We start from the raw sequence: 19,470 nt of genomic DNA on the forward strand, positions 1-19,470 counted from the left end.
TGGCGCATTAAATCAGCTTGTTTATGTCAACTGTTTTACTTTTCATTTTTAATTTATGTGGCAAGAAAAGTCTAGTTAGGAATTTACAACACTATTCGCTCTAACTCTAGCAAACGCAAGACCCATTGCATTGCAAATGTTTTTTCCCCATTTGTTTCAGTCATGCTGCATGGAAGCCGCACTTCTGTACAACATGGCTAAACCACTTGACAAAGGCAATATCTCTTGCATAGGTACGACCTATTGGCTTTGGCAGTGCTTGTTTCCACTGGTCATTGTCCCAGTGAGTTGAAGGCTTTGTGGGCTGGATTTTAAGGCGGGGGCTCTGCTTGCACCTCTGGCACTTTCTGAAGGGTCGGGGGGTGCTTCCAGGGGAGGGGAGATGAGAGAGCCGGGGGGGGGGGTGCTTTTTACCCCCCAGTCCGACCCTGTCAGGGCTTTATCTCCGCGGTTGGTGGAGGTCTGACCCTGCCCTGGGGGTCACTGTCTACAGACACCTGCAGGGAATGAGTCCAGAGGATGGAAAAGGGATCCCGGCGGTAATTTACGCAAATGTTGTGTTGATATAATGGTTATTTTTTTTGTGTTTACAGTAGTGATGGGGTCCACGTCCCAAAACTGCATCTAATATTCAAAATGTGATAATGTCAGAAGTGGGATTCGAACCCCCGCCTCCAGGAGAGACTGCGACCTGAACGCAGCGCCTTAGACCGCTCGGCCATCCTGACAGCTGGGGGTCACTGCTGGTGACGCTAGTGATGGACAGGATGAGGGGGGCTGTGTGCACAGCGCTGCTCGGCATCTCCAGGGCTCTCTTCCGGCTCTTTAACTAATTATATAATCACCTCGGATACGAACAGTCATTGATGTTCCAGTTCCATCACTTGAAGGATATTTCTGGCTGATCCGTGGCCGGAGTGTTTCACCGCAGGAGGCAGTAACAGGCACTGAGGCTCTTAGACTGACTTTCCTCTCAGTCGCTGCTCCTCAGCCGGGCACAGAGTTTGCTTCTCAGTGACTTCAGCTGAGCAGAGACCTGCGCTCCGCACTTCACACTCTTTCTATAGGGGAAGCAGGGACTGACATGTACCGTCCATCACTGACAGCAAAGACACGTGATACTTCATTTTACACGAGTAACGCTGCATTTAATACATTTACAATATCACTGAATGAAGACGGTCTACAAAGCGCCTGTGATCCCAAGAAACATCTCATTTGTCACAAACTAAACTTCCTGTCAGTGCTGCGAGGCGACCTTGGCGAGCTTTGCTTATAGCACATAATTTATTATCGTTACAGCGATTATCTGCTTGCTTTTCTGTGAAACCTCATAAAGAGTGGACAGTAGGACCACCAGGGGACCAGTTACCGGGCACCACTTCCGGTCAGTGGGCCGAGGATGTATGTACACACCGGGGATGCTGAGCCCACACACACATGCAGCCCGTACAGAGGGGAAGAATACGCAGACGGCGCGCACCTCCGTGTGTTTCCTTGGCGGGATGGGTGTGGGAAACACGGCAACTGGTGATGAGAATGCCCCTGCCGCTCACCCTGCTTCACTGTGTGCATCCCACGTGTGTCTCCCACCTCTGCTCAGCCCTTGCCACCTCGACACTGGCGCCCGCTTCGCAATGCCAAAGTCTGATAGGCACATACTCCATTTTTGCTGCATCCGTGTTCTCAAAAACTGCCACAAACATTGCAGTAAGCACCGCTGAGCCCCAAGGCCCTAGGTTACGGGCGAATTTGTTTTCGTCACCTGCGTCGATCTCAGGCCTAAGCAGGATCTTGGAGGAGTGTGGTGTAATCAGTGCCCATCTTAAGGTCACGCACCGAGAACCTATAGGCTGCAGGAACGCCACGGTGACCATTTTTATGGGCGAGCGCAAAGCGCTCAGTCCATTCAGTGATCTCTCTTTGGGCTTCAAACCACGCCCATGCCACGTCAGTCACTTACATTGGTTCGTGGGCTTGCCTTTTAAAATCCGCTTGCTTTCATTTGTGAAAGGCATGCATGCGTCGTGCCTTTTCCGGTGTTTAGCCCTCCCACACAGCACCGGTAAACTACTAGAAACATACGAGGCTCGATATTTTGAGCCTGGGGTGCAGACTACTTTATCTGTTTCTTTTCCAAGCAGCGCCATCGCGCTGCATTTTTTTTCTTTACACTGCTAATAGCTCTAACTCAAGCAAATGCGAGCCCCGTTGCATTGAAAATGCTTGTTAGGTTAGTCATCATACAAAGGGGCCCAAAAAACATCTAGACCGGGCACTGTTGGTCCTCCAAAACAGTCAGGAGACACTTGAACATTACATTCACATTGTGGGGCCAGTTTTCAACTCCTGCCACCTGAACACTACATTGCAATGTTCAGCCAGATTTCAATACATCCTTGACGACCTGCCACCAAGGACATTGTGATCGAGCCACAGCACCACATGCCTGCGACTGGCCACCGTTACCATCATGTAAGAGGAGAGCAACGAAAGCACGCTTCCAATCGCAATCTTAAGGCAACCTCTGCCATTTGACCTCTGATTCCCAAATGAAAGGAGCTCGCTGGGAAAAAGGGATCAGGCAGTTTGAGCGATATTTGAGTGCCGCTTGCAAGGGCCACACAGACGAACAGGCAAGAGACCTATTCCTAAACCTCTTTGGTGTGATGTTGAAGACTTGCTTGTAACATTCCAAGCAGAGTCAATAACTGCAACTAATAAAGTGCCTAACAGACAACTTTGACCCGCACTGGAACTTGTCTTTGAGTGCTACACATTCAACGCAGCCTGCCAATGACCAGACGAATCCCTCGACGATTTCGCAGCCCGATTGCGCAAACTAGTCACCTACTGTGATTTTGACAAGTTTGACAATGAGGCAGCGATTAGACTGTGCATCATCGAAAGATGTCACTCAACTGGGTTCCGTATGAAAATACTAAAAGAAAGGTACACACTAGACAAAAGACTGACCATGGCGCAGTCAGAAGCCAGAGCCATATCACATAGCATCCAAATGGAAACCGGGAGAGTGCGGATGACGGAACAAGCTCATCCCATGGCTGGGAGCTACACCAGACAAGACACCAATGCCACCAAAGGAGAAACACGGAAGAACATGTTACCCCTGCTGCCTAGAATACCTGCATGTCTGTGCCTATCCAAATGTCAGAAATGCAACTGTGACAACCACTTTGTCTGCATGGTTGGACACATCAAGGCAGGAAGCGGAAACCCTGCGCGATCACGCATAGCTGCGAGCTGACACGCCTCACACGTGGAAGCATGCAATCGCAGCTCTTCCACTGACTCAGATGCCGCCAGTACACGCAACACAAACAAACGTCTATATCTCATCTCAGACATCCCAACACAACAACGCACATCTGAGCACATCCAGCTTGTCGACAAATGGTAAATAAAGATGGCGACGGTAGAGATTCCAGTCGGCAGGCACACCACACAATTTATACTTGAAAGCGGAGCCATATGCAACATCATGTGCATGTCGGAGTATGAAAAAATGAAGCACAAGCCTTCACTGTCGCCCTCCACTGTCGACGTGTTCACATGGGGAGCGAGGCAACATGAACATACATGGGGAATTTTGTGGAGACGCTCATATACAACAACACATCGGTACAAAAAGAGGTGCATGTACTAGGGGAGATGTTCCAGTGCCGTGTCTGCTCAGCAATATCACGGCGCAAGTGATGGGGCTAGTAGGCATGACGTATCACACCGCTAAATGGCAAAACATCGTAAAGGAACACCCTGCGCTCCTCAATGGGCTTTGAAAGCTGAAAGACGTGCAAATCACTCTGCTCATCAATGAAGCAGTCAAACCGGTGGCTCAAAATCACTGCAGACTTCCTGTGAACCTCCAGCCACAGGTAGAAGAAGAAATAAAAAGTTTACTAGCACAGGACATCATCGAGTCAGCAGAAGGACCAACGCCATGGCTGCCCCCCATCATGGCTGTGCCAAAGAAAAACACAGAGAAAATACAAATCTGTGTTGACATGCCTCTACCGAACACAGACATAGAAAGAAAACAACACCATTGCCCTCATCTAAATGAAATGATCAGCTGCTTCACCAGAGCCTGTGTTTTCTCCAAGCTCGACTTGTTCAAAGGCTACCACCAGCTGGAGCTAGACGTGCAGTCCTGCTACATCACAACATTCTCCACCCACCTAGGATTATTTCGCTACAAGCGATTAAGCTTCAGGGTGTCACCAACAGCAGAAATATTTTAGAAGATGGTGAGACGAGTGATCAGGCCTGTAAAAAACTGTCTAAACTACAGCAATGACATCTTGGTATTTGGTCACGCCAACGAAGACCATGACTTGGCAGTGTGGGAGGTCTGCAAACAACTAGGAACGGCTGGCCTGACACTGAATAAGTTACAATGCGAACTGGGGAAAAGAGAACTTGTGTTCTTCTGACATATCTTTTCCTGAAACGGGATGCAACCAGAACCCAGCAAGGTAGAAACACTACGCAATGCACAACCTCCAGTGGACGCAGAAGAAGTGAGGTCATTTCTGGGTCTAGCGAGCTACTGCATACAATACATCAAGGATTTTGCCACTGTGACCACCCTGCTTCACATACTGACCAGACAATTACAACCATTTCTCTAGACAGTGAAATAAGACAAGGCATTTAAAAATATCTGACATGCTGTCACAGCATATGTATACTTTGACACATCCCTACGCACGGAGCTCACTGTAGATGTCAGCCCAGTAGGGTTGGGAGCCATTCTAGCACAACATAAGCCCAGAAGAGACTCAGCACAACCAATTGTTGCATATGCAAGCAGCAGTCTATTGGACTTGGAGAGGACTTACTCTCAGCCCAAGAGAGAAAGTCTAGTGGTCGTGTGGGCATGCGAACATTACCAAATGTTCATCTATGGAAAACAGTTCACCATCGTACACAGTTTTCTCATCAATAATGTTACTGCAAATGTTACAGTGATATTATTAATTATGCTATTAAAGATGTAATTAATGCTGTAATATTGTAGGAGGCTGGTCTGGCTTATAGTGGGTACCAATTGGTACTCACACCATGTGCCACGTCCAGTTATCCCTTATTAGTAGATTAGTAGTGTTCTAGCAGCTTAGGCTGATAGAGGTAGCTATAGAAGAGCAGCTTAGGCTGAACTAGGAGACATGCAAAGCTCCTGCTATACCACTTATATCACTTAGCACTATGTCATAAGATACACATTACTCAGAGTTACTAAAAATAAAGGTACCTTATTTTAGTGACAATATGCCAAAAGTATCTCAGAGGATATACTCCCTTAGGAGGTAAGTAATATACACAAAATATACACACAAACCAAAATCAGGTAAGTAAACAGTTAGAAAAGTAGTGCAAACACTGTAGAAGACAATAGAATTCATTATGAGACAATAGGCCAGGGGCAACACAAACCACATACTCCAAAAGTGTAATGCGAACCACGAATGGACCCCAGGCCTAGTGTAGTGTGTAGAGGGTCACTGGGAATGTAATAAAACACTAAGGGTGTCCAAGATACCCCACCCCAAGACCCTGAAAAGTAGGACTAAAGTTACTCTACTACCCCAGAAAGACAGTAAAGTTGAGATAGGGGATTCTGCAAAGACAACAACTGACTGCAAAGCACTGAAGACAGATTCCTGGACCTGAGGACCTGAAAAGGAAGGGGACCAAGTCCAAGAGTCACGCAAGTGTCCAGGTGGGGCAGGAGCCCACTAAACTCCAGATGAAGGTGCAAAAGGGCTTGCTAGCTGCAAGGATCGTAGTTGAAGATAAAGGGTGCTGCCCGGGCCCAGGATGGACCAGGAGGTCGCCCCTTGGACGAGGAGACAGAGGGGGCGCTCAGCAACAGAGAGAGCCCATGCAGAAGCAGGCAGCACCCGCAGAAGCACCTGAACAGGCGCATAACAAAGCTGAACCCGATGGTCATTTCAGCAAAACAAAAGAGGGTCCTACGAAACCGGTGGTCAGCTCAGCAAGTTGAGCAATGCAGGACGGAGTGCTGGGGATCTATGCTGTGCTGTGCATGAAGGAATCCTTGCAATAGTGCACAGAAGCCCTAGCAGCTGAAGATCACGTGGTGCACAGGATTACTGCCTAGCGTGGGGAGGCAAGGACTTACCTCCACCAACTTTGGGCAGAACGACCACTGGACTGTGGGAGTCACTTGGATCCAGCTCCTGTGTTCCAGGGACCACGCTCGTCGAGATGAGAGGGAACCCAGAGGACCGGTGACGCAGAAGTTTGGTGCCTGCGTTAGCTGGGGGAAGATTCTGTCGATCCACTGGAGATTTCTTCTTGGCTTCCAGTGCAGGGTGAAGGCAGATAAGCCCTCAGAGCATGCACCACCAGGAAACAGTCGAGAAAGCCGGCAGGATTAGGCACTACAATGTTGCTGGTGGTCTTCTTGCTACTTTTTTGCAGTTTTGCAGGTGTCGTGGAGCAGTCAGCGGTCGATCCTTGGCAGAAGTCAAAGAGGGCGGTGCAGAGGAACTCTGGTGAGCCCTTGCATTCGTTACCTGGTGAGATACCCACAGATGATACCCTAAATAGCCCTCAAAGGAGGATTGGCTTCAGAGAAAGGTAAGGACTTATCAGGAGGGGTCTCTGATGTCAACTGCTGGCACTGGCCACTCAGAGGTGTCCATTGTGCCCTCACACCTCTGCATCCAAGATGGCAGAGGTCTGGGACACACTGGAGGAGCTCTGGACACCTCCCCTGGGAGGTGCGGGTCAGGTGAGTGGTCACTCCCCTTTCCTTTGTCCAGTTTCATGCCAGAGCAGGGCTGGGGGGATACCTGAACCGGTGTAGACTGGCTTATGCAAGGAGGGCACCATCTGTGCCCTTCAAAGCATTTCCAGACGCCAGGAGAGGCTACTCCTCCCAGGCCCTTCACACCTATTTCCAAAGTGGGTCTGTGAGTGTCTGGGTGGGTCTGTCACTGGGTGCATGACTGCCTGAGTGGGACTTTGAGTGAGTGTGTGAGTGGCTGAGTGGGACTGTGAGTGGGTGCATGAGTGTCTGAGTGGGTCTGTCATTGGGTGCATGAGTGTCCGAGTGGGTCTGTGAGTGAGTGCATTAGTTTCTGAGTGGATCTTTGAGTGGGTGTGTGAGTGGCTGAGTGGCTCTGTGAGTGGGTGTGTGAGTGGCTGAGTGGGACTGTGAGTGGGTGCATGAGTGTCTGAGTGGGTCTGTCAGTGGGTGCATGAGTATCTGAGTGGTCTGTGACTAGATGCATGAGTGTCTCAGTGGATCTGTGAGTGGGTCTGTGAGTGTCTGAATGGGTCTGTCAGTGGGTGCATGAGTATCTTAGTGGTCTGTGACTAGATGCATGACTGTCTCAGTGAGTCTGTGAGTGGGTATGTGAGTGTCTGAATGGGTCTGTCACTAGGTGCATGACTGCCTGATTGGGACTATGAGTGGTCGAATGAGTAATTGTGTGGGTCTCTAAATGAGTGCATTACTACCTGAGTGTTCTACCTCTTTTGTCACCGATAGTCACAACTTTGTCGCAACCTTACATAGGGAGGCCATGCTGAGCATTGCAATGTATTTGCAAATATTGCAGGTGGTGAAAAAAAAAAGTTTTCTGTTGTTTTAAACACATAATATGACCTTTAAACACCCCTATATCCCACCTTGAAGTGAGGGTACCTCCAACCTAACCCCTTATACCACTATTATTGGTTATTTTCAGCCCCAGGGACCGTATCCAGTTACATAAAATAGCGGCAGCAACTTTCGGCTTAGGATGCGGACAGCCAATCACGGCATTCCAGTTGGTGCGTGCATTGGCAATTCATTGTGAATTTGTTGGGAAGTATTTGTGCTTCTAGATATACAAATTTGGATTTCCTTAATTTCTCTAAAACTAATGTACGGATTTACACCAAATAAAAGTGTGCTTTCCGCACCAAAAAGCTATTATTCTGCCAAATTTGGTGCAATTGCGTCCAGTGATTTGGACTGTAGTCTTGTTCAAAAATCCTATGGGAATTAAAATGGGAAATGCACTTTTTTTTTACCCCCCCACTTTTCCTTGGCCCCAGATTGACAGATCGCCCCAATACTTTCCATGCACAACAAGATGCCTGAGCACACATTTTCTGGAAAATTCCATGAACATTCGTCAAATGACGCCAAAGAAATAGCCAAGTCAAAAAGCGCTTTTGAATAATGGTCTGTGTGGTCCACCGACTCAGGAGTGGGAATTACACAGTAGTCGGTCATCTCTGAGCATGCAGTGCTGAAGTGCGCAGGTGTGAAAGGACCATCAAGGTGTATCCCACAGGTGCTGGAGGACATCAGTCTGGGAAAGGTGCACGTGCATTAACTTATTGTAACCTACCCGAGAGGATTACTTTTTGTAACGTGAATCATTTCTGTGTGTTGGCCCCTCTAGACCAGTGCTTCCCAAACTGTGGTCCGCGGACCCCCAGGGGTCTGTGACACATTCCCAGGGGGTCCGCAGGCCTGGACTGGGAGGAAGGCAATTCTCCTCTGACAAACACTTGCATTTTTTATATAGTTCTTGCTTCTCTTGAACAGTTTTAAAAGCACTGCAAACTTCCAGGTACAGCTTTCCAACAAAAATAAAAGCATCAAGATTACTCTAGTGATTAATGTCCCTGCTGGAGAGAGGGGCGGGAGTTTTGTCTAGTGGCAGTTCTGACTCACAGGTAGCACAGAGGGTTAATATGCCTGCTGCAAAGAACCCGTATCAGGCAAAGAACAGTATTTTATGTGCATAGCACAGTGGGTTACTGCTTTTGTTTCTTTTCTTACTGTGCAGTACATAAGTCACAATCATAATCTAGCACAGAGAGCTATGAACTGGCATTAAGGAGCTGCATGCAAACTGCAAGGCACAAATTAGAAGGTTATTCTTTTCCCTAGACTTTTATTTTCCTTGCACTGCTAAATAAGGTTTGCTTGCATAGAAATACATTCTTGATATTAAAGTCAATGCTAACCACCGTGCTGTGTCCTGAGTTTGTGCTTCTCCAAACTAAGCACTCTTAGAAGATGCCTACCAGTGTGGATGACGTGAATCCTACACCTTGTCTTCCCCTGTAAAGTGCTCTGACTCTGTACACTGGTATGAGAGGCGCTATAAAACAAGTGAATTACATGTGCTAGAGAGGCTATGGAGAGATGAGAGGCTCTTATGATTGTACACCACACATTTATGTAAAAAAACATTCTCAGATCTATACACCTAAAGATAAAAACAGGAATCGCTTGGGAAATGTTGAATCTGACCTGAGGATTCAGCTTTCCTAAATAAAACTAAACATTGAGAAGTTAGTCGCTGAGATGCAGTGCCGACCTTCCCATTAAAAGGTTTCCATTTTGAATATTTTTCCAATATAAAATAATTATTTCGTTAGTAATTTGAGCGTTTGTTTGGTGTGCACTTGTTTGTGTATTTTTTGCAAATTAGTGTTTTAATGTTTGAAATTTAAATCGTACAAGTTGCTTGGGGTCCCCGACTTTCAGTAATGACTCAGTGGGGGTCCCCAGGAGTCAAAAGGTTGGGAACCACTGCTCTAGACGATGGGAGGAGATGGACGAATCACTTTTAATAGATTGTTTTTTACAGTTATAACCATTCTTTTATATAAGCAAGGTGCTTTATAGTTTGGTTAAACTAAACTAAAGGATTAACTAGATTAATTCAATTACAAATTTGGAAGAAAACCAACCGGTAATGGCTGATCCTGGAGACTAAACAAGGTGTGTGTATTCGTGATCAGCTCTGGAGACTACACAATGTGTGTGTGTTTGTGATCAGCCCTGGAGACTACACAATGTGTGTGTGTTTGTGATCAACCTTGGAGACTACACAATGTGTGTGTATACGTGATCAGCTCTGGAGACTACACAAGGTGTGTGTGTTTGTGATCAGCCCTGGAGACTACACAATGTGTGTGTATTCGTGATCAGCCCTGGAGACTACACAATGTGTGTGTGTTTGTGATCAGCCCTGGAGACTACACAATGTGTGTGTGTTTGTGATCAGCCCTGGAGAGTACACAATGTGTGTGTATTCGTGATCAGCTCTGGAGACTACACAAGGTGTGTGTGTGTTTGTAATCAGTGCTGGAGATTTCCTGCCTGTGTTTGTGTAAAGACTGGTGCCTGCCTGTGTCAGTGCCTGCAGCATGTGCAGTGCCTGTGAGTGATGGAAGCAGCTGTCCTGCTGTCTGACTGTAAAGGGACAGAGTCCGATGTCTGTCTGTCCTTGAAGGCGATGAATGTATAAACACATATTAAATGGAAAGTTTCTGAGATGTGTTTGTTTTATGTGGAGTCCAACACTGCATTAGAATAATAAAAGCATTTAAAGTTACTGGTTGAAATGAAAAAAGTGCGTCCGCACAGTGACCTTTCGCGTGAAGAAAATCTGATAACCACTACACCACAGAAACCTGCACAAGGCGCCTAGAGGCCGCTTCAGCTCTGATAAGCGCTGTGCACGAAATGCGGTGCTTAACACGCAGCACACTGATTATTGTACATATATGAGGTCTCTCCCTGAATGCATAGAACTGAGTGCTGCACTGATAGGAGGTCTCACACTGAATGCATAGAACTGAGCGCTGCACTGATAGGAGGTCTCGAACTGAATGCATAGAACTGAGTGATTCACTGATAGGAGGTCTCTCACTCAATGCATAGAACTGAGTGCTGCACTGATAGTAGGTCTCGCCCTGAATGCATAGAACTGAGCGCTGCACTGATAGGAGGTCTCTCACTTACTTCTTATATCTTAGTGCTGCACTGATAGGAGGTCTCGCACTGAATGCATAGAACCGAGTGTTGCACTGATAGGAGGTCTCTCGGTGAATGCATAGAACCGAGTGTTGCACTGATAGGAGGTCTCTCGGTGAATGCATAGAACTGAGTGCTGCACTGACAGGAGGATTCTCACTTACTGCTTAGATCTGAATGCTGCACTGATAGGAGGTCTCTCACTCAATGCATATAAGTGAGCGCTGCGCTGATAGTAGATCTCTCACTCAATGCATAGTACTGAGTGTCGCGCTGATAGGAGGCCTCTCACTGGACGCATAGAACTGAGTGCTGCACTGATAGGAGGTCTCTCACTCAATGCATAGAACTGAGCGCTGCACTGATAGGAGGTCTCTCACTCAATGCATAGAACTGAGTGTCGCGCTGATAGGAGGTCTCTCACTCAATGCATAGAACTGAGTGTTGCACTGATAGGAGGTCTCTCACTCAATGCATAGAACTGAGCGCTGCACTGATAGGAGGTCTCTCACTGAATGCATAGAACTGAGTGCTGTCAAATTATCCTGTCTCTCACTGAATGGACATCATTGGAGGATGCACGGATTAGTGATCTCTGTTCACATCTAATAGGCCTCTCACTGAACACTCAGCGGTGAAGGATGCACAGATACGACGTCTCTCTTCACAGATAGGAGCTCTCACTGAATACAGATCACTTAGCGCTGCGAAGCTCGGGTCTCTGCTCTTCACACTTGCCAGACCGGCTCTTGCACTCTGTGGCTTTTAGTGACGTGTACATCGGTTGTTTACAGCTGGGGCCAGGTGTGTTGTTTCTCTACATCCGGGTGTCCGCTTCCCGCACTCCCAGGGGTCAGCCATACTCCTGATAGGAACCATTTTATAGCGCTACAGATTCATTGTGTAAAGTCCGCACCAGCAATAAAGGATGAAGAGTGAATCAGGACACGAACCCACTCAAATGGGGTGTGATGTGGCCAACCGTGAGGATAGGGTTGCGCTGGTGTGATGGGGGCCTGGTGGGGTGATGGGGGCCTGGTGGTGTGATGGGGGCCTGCTGGGGCGATGGGGGCCTGGTGTAATGATGGGGGCCTGCTGGGGTGATGGGGGCCTGGTGTAATGATGGGAGCCTGCTGGGGCGATGGGGGCCTGGTGGTGTGATGGGAGCCTGCTGGGGTGATGGGGGCCTGGTGGGGCGATGGGGGCCTGGTGGTGTGATGGGAGCCTGCTGGGGCGATGGGGGCCTGCTGGAGCGATGGGGGCCTGGTGTAATGATGGGACCCTGCTGGGGTGATGGAGGCCTGGTGGGTGATGGGAGGGGCTGCTGGGGTGATGGAGGCCTGGTGGGTGATGGGAGGGGCTGCTGGGGTGATGGGGGCCTGCTGGGGCGATGGGGGCCTGCTGGGGTGATGGAGGCCCTGCAGGAGGGATAGGGCCCTGCTGGGGTGATGGGGGCCCGTTGCCAGAGACCCCCTGGGGTCTGAGGGGATTGCTGCAGACCGAGCACCCGACAGTCCTTTGGAACATAGACTGACATTGACCCAAGTTTGTGTAAGGTGTTGTTTGTGCTTCGTGTGTCAATAATGTGTCCAAGTAAAGACAGACAAGGGCAGTGGGTGAATCTCCTATGACTGATTAGTAAAGTGAGTAATTGTAAAGTTCAATCTTCCTCACAATCTCAATGTGTTTGATGTGTTTGCGTTTGTTCGACTTTCCCCAGGAGCCTCAGACCTGGTCTGGTCTTGTCCGTCTGTCTCTGTTTCTGTAAGTGCTTGTTTGACTCTCATCTGGTACTTTTGTGAGTTCGGATTTCCTGTAAAAACATGGGCAGGATGAAGACAAAGCTGAAGAAATAAAACCTCCATGCAGAATCCACCACAAAGATCCACTCACTGCACCTGCTGCACCATTGCATCCCTGAAGCCCGGTGCAGAGAGTGGACGCAGCGCTCCCTGGTGGTCTAGTGGTTAGGATTCGGCGCTCTCACCGCCGCGGCCCGGGTTCGATTCCCGGTCAGGGAAGACATTTGTTTTTCATATTCTCCTTTAACGACTGATTTGGTCTTTAACTGTTTCAATAGAGTTTCATGTGTGTAATTACATCAATTACTTTATGACGTGGCCAGTATTAGACGCATTGATAACGGTGCAAAATGGAAACATCTTCATTACAAAGATGTCACTAGTCTTTCGACTTCAGGTGACCTCCCGCTACCCCATCCCTTATTGGGAGCTGCAGATCTCCCTTAAACTGTTTATAAAACATGAGCATTAAAAACAATGCCCAAGCTACTGAAGCAAGTATACACCAAACAGATGTACAAATTGAGAAATATTCTTGTTAATCCGCAAAACAAATAGAAATTTGAATGGGAAGGCTGGAGTTTGTCAAAGTCTGCTTATTTTTCAAAGATGGAGTTATAAATTAGCCTCTCACACATCACTTTGTTTTTGAAGCTCCTGACGCAGCCTCTCGTTTTCTGGGAGCAGATAGCGCTTCAATGAGACCAACAATAGTCCACGCCTCTCTGTGCTATACTTGTGCCGCTCCAACTTCACTTGTAGCCTTTGGTTTCAGATCCCTTCACATGAATCTTACAATTTTTCGTTTTGTTATGTTATCTGTACATACACTGTTATTCTACTAATATTACATGTTATCTATTTCTCTGCAAAGCCACAAGGACTCACCAGGCATCACGGACCCCAGGGGTTCACAGACCACCGGGGACCCCCGGAGGTCCTTGGACCACTGCTTAAAATTTGCTAACACACAAAGCAAACGGGCAGGACTTTCTTGGGAACTTGATGAATGAATATCTAGAGGGCGGCTTTAGCGCTGGTGGCCCCCGTGCGAACATCTTTGTTGGCCCCGCCCCCCATGTCCTCCTTTTTCATAGATTCCTTAACTACCACCCTCCAGTGGGCTCCACATCTCTCCTTAGCCCGTCTCTCACATTTACTTACTTTATAGCGCTTCTCATCCCAAGGTAGAGTGTCAGAGCGCTTTACAACACAAACATATAATACAGAGACAATAGGTCATACAAGTGTGTAAATCAATGTATAGGAGATGTTACTTAAGACAATGAGGACTGCAAGGTGTAGGAATGACGTCATCCATACTGGTTGGCTTTATATGTTACGACTTCTTGGTCTGGAGAAAGGAAGAGGAGGATTTACTACGTTTTCCCGCAGTGCAGTCCCCAAGGTGCTGCGCAGTGTTCACAAACAGTGCACAACAGCACCATATCTAGTAATATATGGTGCTGCTGCTCTCACCTCTAGTGCTAGTGCAGAGCTGTGTCTGTGTTGTGAAGCACAGGTTTTATACTCGAAGGTTACACTTCCTGCACAAATTCTATGCTTTGACAAAGTTTAACACTTTACTACGTTGCAGCAGAAATTGAGATGAGGATGAATTTCTTGTTAAAATACAGTGTGACATGACAGATTTGCCGTTCATGGTATTACATGTAATTTTGTGTTATTTTGCTGAACGTTCCGCTAATTACATGAAAGCAAATAATGCAAATTAAGCGCACCCCTGTTCCGTAGCTGCAGAAGCGCAGAACGGGACTGGACCTGCTGTGTAAGACCCGTGTGGGGACCTGAAGGGCTGAACCCCATCCCACTTGTATCGAGGACTAAGAGGTGGACTTCAAGGGTCAGTTGTCTGACCTCCTGTTCGGCTGTCAGGACACAACAAGCTACAAGAGGCCTTATTCCTGGCGTTCCCAGCTGGCGAGCAGCAACTGGAAGCAGACTGAGACCTGCTTGTGGCCTCTGCTGAAAGTCCTGCCCCTATCTCAGAGCAGTGCTTGAAATGGAAAAATTAAAGTGCAGGTACTCTGTGCTAGAGTACCTGCTTGTTTCCGAGAAGTGCCGGTACTCTCCAATTAAAAGTATTACGTTTTTCTTGAGATGTGCCGGTTCTCTACCTCTCAAAATAAAAAAGTATTGGTACTCAGTACCGGACAGTACCTGCCCATTTCAAGCACTGTCTCAGAGGTTTGTTTTTTTGTCTATGTGGTTTTATACAGCTCAAACTATACCCAAAGGTTTTGGAGCGCTTTACATGAGCTTACGTTGCACAAGGACACATTCATGTTTGGTAGGCACGGGGAGATTACTTGATTTGCCCAAAAACACAGGATGTTGAGCCGACTCTGAGACTTGAACCTGGTTCCCTAGCTCCAAAGCCGGCAGCTCTGCAGAGGGAGAGGGAGAGGGAGAGAGAGAAAGACAGAGTGCGAGAGAGAGATTAAAAGGACTGTTAGGTGATAATATCAGTTAAAACATACAGTTTCAAACACAGAAAGCAACTGAAATTCACCGGTTATCGTTATCTGATGCAGCTATAACTCATGACTTAAAGTTACTACAGCTCGCACCCTTGCCGTGCACTACTAAGTTTCTCATGTATTACATCAGTCATGACATGTTGTGTCATATCATTCATAACATCACTGCCACATCTGCAATGACATCATTGATGACAACACTGGACACGGTGGGGGGCTCGAGTTATAGTTCCTTCATTCAACTATAACTGGTAAATTTCAGTGGTTTTAAAAGGGAATATTTTAAAGGAAATATATACTTAACTAAATAGTCCTTTTAACCATATACACGCATTCATACGCATGCACAAAAACACCTTGCAGCAGCTCTCACTGTACAATTCTTTTGTTATATTTCAATGCAGACCACTGTCCTGGTCTCGCTGCTCCCTCCGAGCACATCCTTCACCAACCCTTTTACTATTTCATTCAAAACAAGTATTGACAAAACATACTCAAGAGCTATTGGCTTTGTCGAAGCTTGATATTGTACAGGAGCATGACTGCTGTGCAGCATCACTGCAAGTAAAAGAAAAAGTGCTACGATGTGGCTAGAGCTGACCGACGTAGCGCTTTTTTTTAGGTTGAGCGATCTGTGGGCTTTTAACCACGCCCACCGCACCCACATCACTATCACTCGTTCATGGACTTGCCTTTCAAAATTCCTTTGTTATCAATGCTTTACGTTTGTCCCTTCTCGGAGCCGTTTTGTTACCGCCTTGGCGATCTACCCTTTACATGGATAATTACACTTTTGCTCATACGTTTGACTGCAAGCAAACTTCTTTTTCCTTTTGTGTCTCTCCTTTACGCTCCTGACGGCAATGGCGCATTAAATCAGCTTGTTTATGTCAACTGTTTTACTTTTCATTTTTAATTTATGTGGCAAGAAAAGTCTAGTTAGGAATTTACAACACTATTCGCTCTAACTCTAGCAAACGCAAGACCCATTGCATTGCAAATGTTTTTTCCCCATTTGTTTCAGTCATGCTGCATGGAAGCCGCACTTCTGTACAACATGGCTAAACCACTTGACAAAGGCAATATCTCTTGCATAGGTACGACCTATTGGCTTTGGCAGTGCTTGTTTCCACTGGTCATTGTCCCAGTGAGTTGAAGGCTTTGTGGGCTGGATTTTAAGGCGGGGGCTCTGCTTGCACCTCTGGCACTTTCTGAAGGGTCGGGGGGTGCTTCCAGGGGAGGGGAGATGAGAGAGCCGGGGGGGGGGGGGTGCTTTTTACCCCCCAGTCCGACCCTGTCAGGGCTTTATCTCCGCGGTTGGTGGAGGTCTGACCCTGCCCTGGGGGTCACTGTCTACAGACACCTGCAGGGAATGAGTCCAGAGGATGGAAAAGGGATCCCGGCGGTAATTTACGCAAATGTTGTGTTGATATAATGGTTATTTTTTTTGTGTTTACAGTAGTGATGGGGTCCACGTCCCAAAACTGCATCTAATATTCAAAATGTGATAATGTCAGAAGTGGGATTCGAACCCCCGCCTCCAGGAGAGACTGCGATCTGAACGCAGCGCCTTAGACCGCTCGGCCATCCTGACAGCTGGGGGTCACTGCTGGTGACGCTAGTGATGGACAGGATGAGGGGGGCTGTGTGCACAGCGCTGCTCGGCATCTCCAGGGCTCTCTTCCGGCTCTTTAACTAATTATATAATCACCTCGGATACGAACAGTCATTGATGTTCCAGTTCCATCACTTGAAGGATATTTCTGGCTGATCCGTGGCCGGAGTGTTTCACCGCAGGAGGCAGTAACAGGCACTGAGGCTCTTAGACTGACTTTCCTCTCAGTCGCTGCTCCTCAGCCGGGCACAGAGTTTGCTTCTCAGTGACTTCAGCTGAGCAGAGACCTGCGCTCCGCACTTCACACTCTTTCTATAGGGGAAGCAGGGACTGACATGTACCGTCCATCACTGACAGCAAAGACACGTGATACTTCATTTTACACGAGTAACGCTGCATTTAATACATTTACAATATCACTGAATGAAGACGGTCTACAAAGCGCCTGTGATCCCAAGAAACATCTCATTTGTCACAAACTAAACTTCCTGTCAGTGCTGCGAGGCGACCTTGGCGAGCTTTGCTTATAGCACATAATTTATTATCGTTACAGCGATTATCTGCTTGCTTTTCTGTGAAACCTCATAAAGAGTGGACAGTAGGACCACCAGGGGACCAGTTACCGGGCACCACTTCCGGTCAGTGGGCCGAGGATGTATGTACACACCGGGGATGCTGAGCCCACACACACATGCAGCCCGTACAGAGGGGAAGAATACGCAGACGGCGCGCACCTCCGTGTGTTTCCTTGGCGGGATGGGTGTGGGAAACACGGCAACTGGTGATGAGAATGCCCCTGCCGCTCACCCTGCTTCACTGTGTGCATCCCACGTGTGTCTCCCACCTCTGCTCAGCCCTTGCCACCTCGACACTGGCGCCCGCTTCGCAATGCCAAAGTCTGATAGGCACATACTCCATTTTTGCTGCATCCGTGTTCTCAAAAACTGCCACAAACATTGCAGTAAGCACCGCTGAGCCCCAAGGCCCTAGGTTACGGGCGAATTTGTTTTCGTCACCTGCGTCGATCTCAGGCCTAAGCAGGATCTTGGAGGAGTGTGGTGTAATCAGTGCCCATCTTAAGGTCACGCACCGAGAACCTATAGGCTGCAGGAACGCCACGGTGACCATTTTTATGGGCGAGCGCAAAGCGCTCAGTCCATTCAGTGATCTCTCTTTGGGCTTCAAACCACGCCCATGCCACGTCAGTCACTTACATTGGTTCGTGGGCTTGCCTTTTAAAATCCGCTTGCTTTCATTTGTGAAAGGCATGCATGCGTCGTGCCTTTTCCGGTGTTTAGCCCTCCCACACAGCACCGGTAAACTACTAGAAACATACGAGGCTCGATATTTTGAGCCTGGGGTGCAGACTACTTTATCTGTTTCTTTTCCAAGCAGCGCCATCGCGCTGCATTTTTTTTCTTTACACTGCTAATAGCTCTAACTCAAGCAAATGCGAGCCCCGTTGCATTGAAAATGCTTGTTAGGTTAGTCATCATACAAAGGGGCCCAAAAAACATCTAGACCGGGCACTGTTGGTCCTCCAAAACAGTCAGGAGACACTTGAACATTACATTCACATTGTGGGGCCAGTTTTCAACTCCTGCCACCTGAACACTACATTGCAATGTTCAGCCAGATTTCAATACATCCTTGACGACCTGCCACCAAGGACATTGTGATCGAGCCACAGCACCACATGCCTGCGACTGGCCACCGTTACCATCATGTAAGAGGAGAGCAACGAAAGCACGCTTCCAATCGCAATCTTAAGGCAACCTCTGCCATTTGACCTCTGATTCCCAAATGAAAGGAGCTCGCTGGGAAAAAGGGATCAGGCAGTTTGAGCGATATTTGAGTGCCGCTTGCAAGGGCCACACAGACGAACAGGCAAGAGACCTATTCCTAAACCTCTTTGGTGTGATGTTGAAGACTTGCTTGTAACATTCCAAGCAGAGTCAATAACTGCAACTAATAAAGTGCCTAACAGACAACTTTGACCCGCACTGGAACTTGTCTTTGAGTGCTACACATTCAACGCAGCCTGCCAATGACCAGACGAATCCCTCGACGATTTCGCAGCCCGATTGCGCAAACTAGTCACCTACTGTGATTTTGACAAGTTTGACAATGAGGCAGCGATTAGACTGTGCATCATCGAAAGATGTCACTCAACTGGGTTCCGTATGAAAATACTAAAAGAAAGGTACACACTAGACAAAAGACTGACCATGGCGCAGTCAGAAGCCAGAGCCATATCACATAGCATCCAAATGGAAACCGGGAGAGTGCGGATGACGGAACAAGCTCATCCCATGGCTGGGAGCTACACCAGACAAGACACCAATGCCACCAAAGGAGAAACACGGAAGAACATGTTACCCCTGCTGCCTAGAATACCTGCATGTCTGTGCCTATCCAAATGTCAGAAATGCAACTGTGACAACCACTTTGTCTGCATGGTTGGACACATCAAGGCAGGAAGCGGAAACCCTGCGCGATCACGCATAGCTGCGAGCTGACACGCCTCACACGTGGAAGCATGCAATCGCAGCTCTTCCACTGACTCAGATGCCGCCAGTACACGCAACACAAACAAACGTCTATATCTCATCTCAGACATCCCAACACAACAACGCACATCTGAGCACATCCAGCTTGTCGACAAATGGTAAATAAAGATGGCGACGGTAGAGATTCCAGTCGGCAGGCACACCACACAATTTATACTTGAAA

General features: G+C 47.8%; 1 non-coding gene across 1 annotated transcript; it reads left to right on the forward strand.

Annotated features, from left to right (window-relative positions):
- The first annotated feature begins 12,768 nt into the window (after window positions 1-12,768).
- On the forward strand, window positions 12,769-12,840 carry TRNAE-CUC (transfer RNA glutamic acid (anticodon CUC)). The gene has a single exon. It is a non-coding gene; the product is annotated as a tRNA-Glu (tRNA).
- The last annotated feature ends 6,630 nt before the right edge of the window (window positions 12,841-19,470 follow it).

This window comes from Pleurodeles waltl, unplaced genomic scaffold, assembly GCF_031143425.1.
Source record: "Pleurodeles waltl isolate 20211129_DDA unplaced genomic scaffold, aPleWal1.hap1.20221129 scaffold_39, whole genome shotgun sequence".
In the NCBI taxonomy this organism is placed as follows: domain Eukaryota; kingdom Metazoa; phylum Chordata; class Amphibia; order Caudata; family Salamandridae; genus Pleurodeles; species Pleurodeles waltl.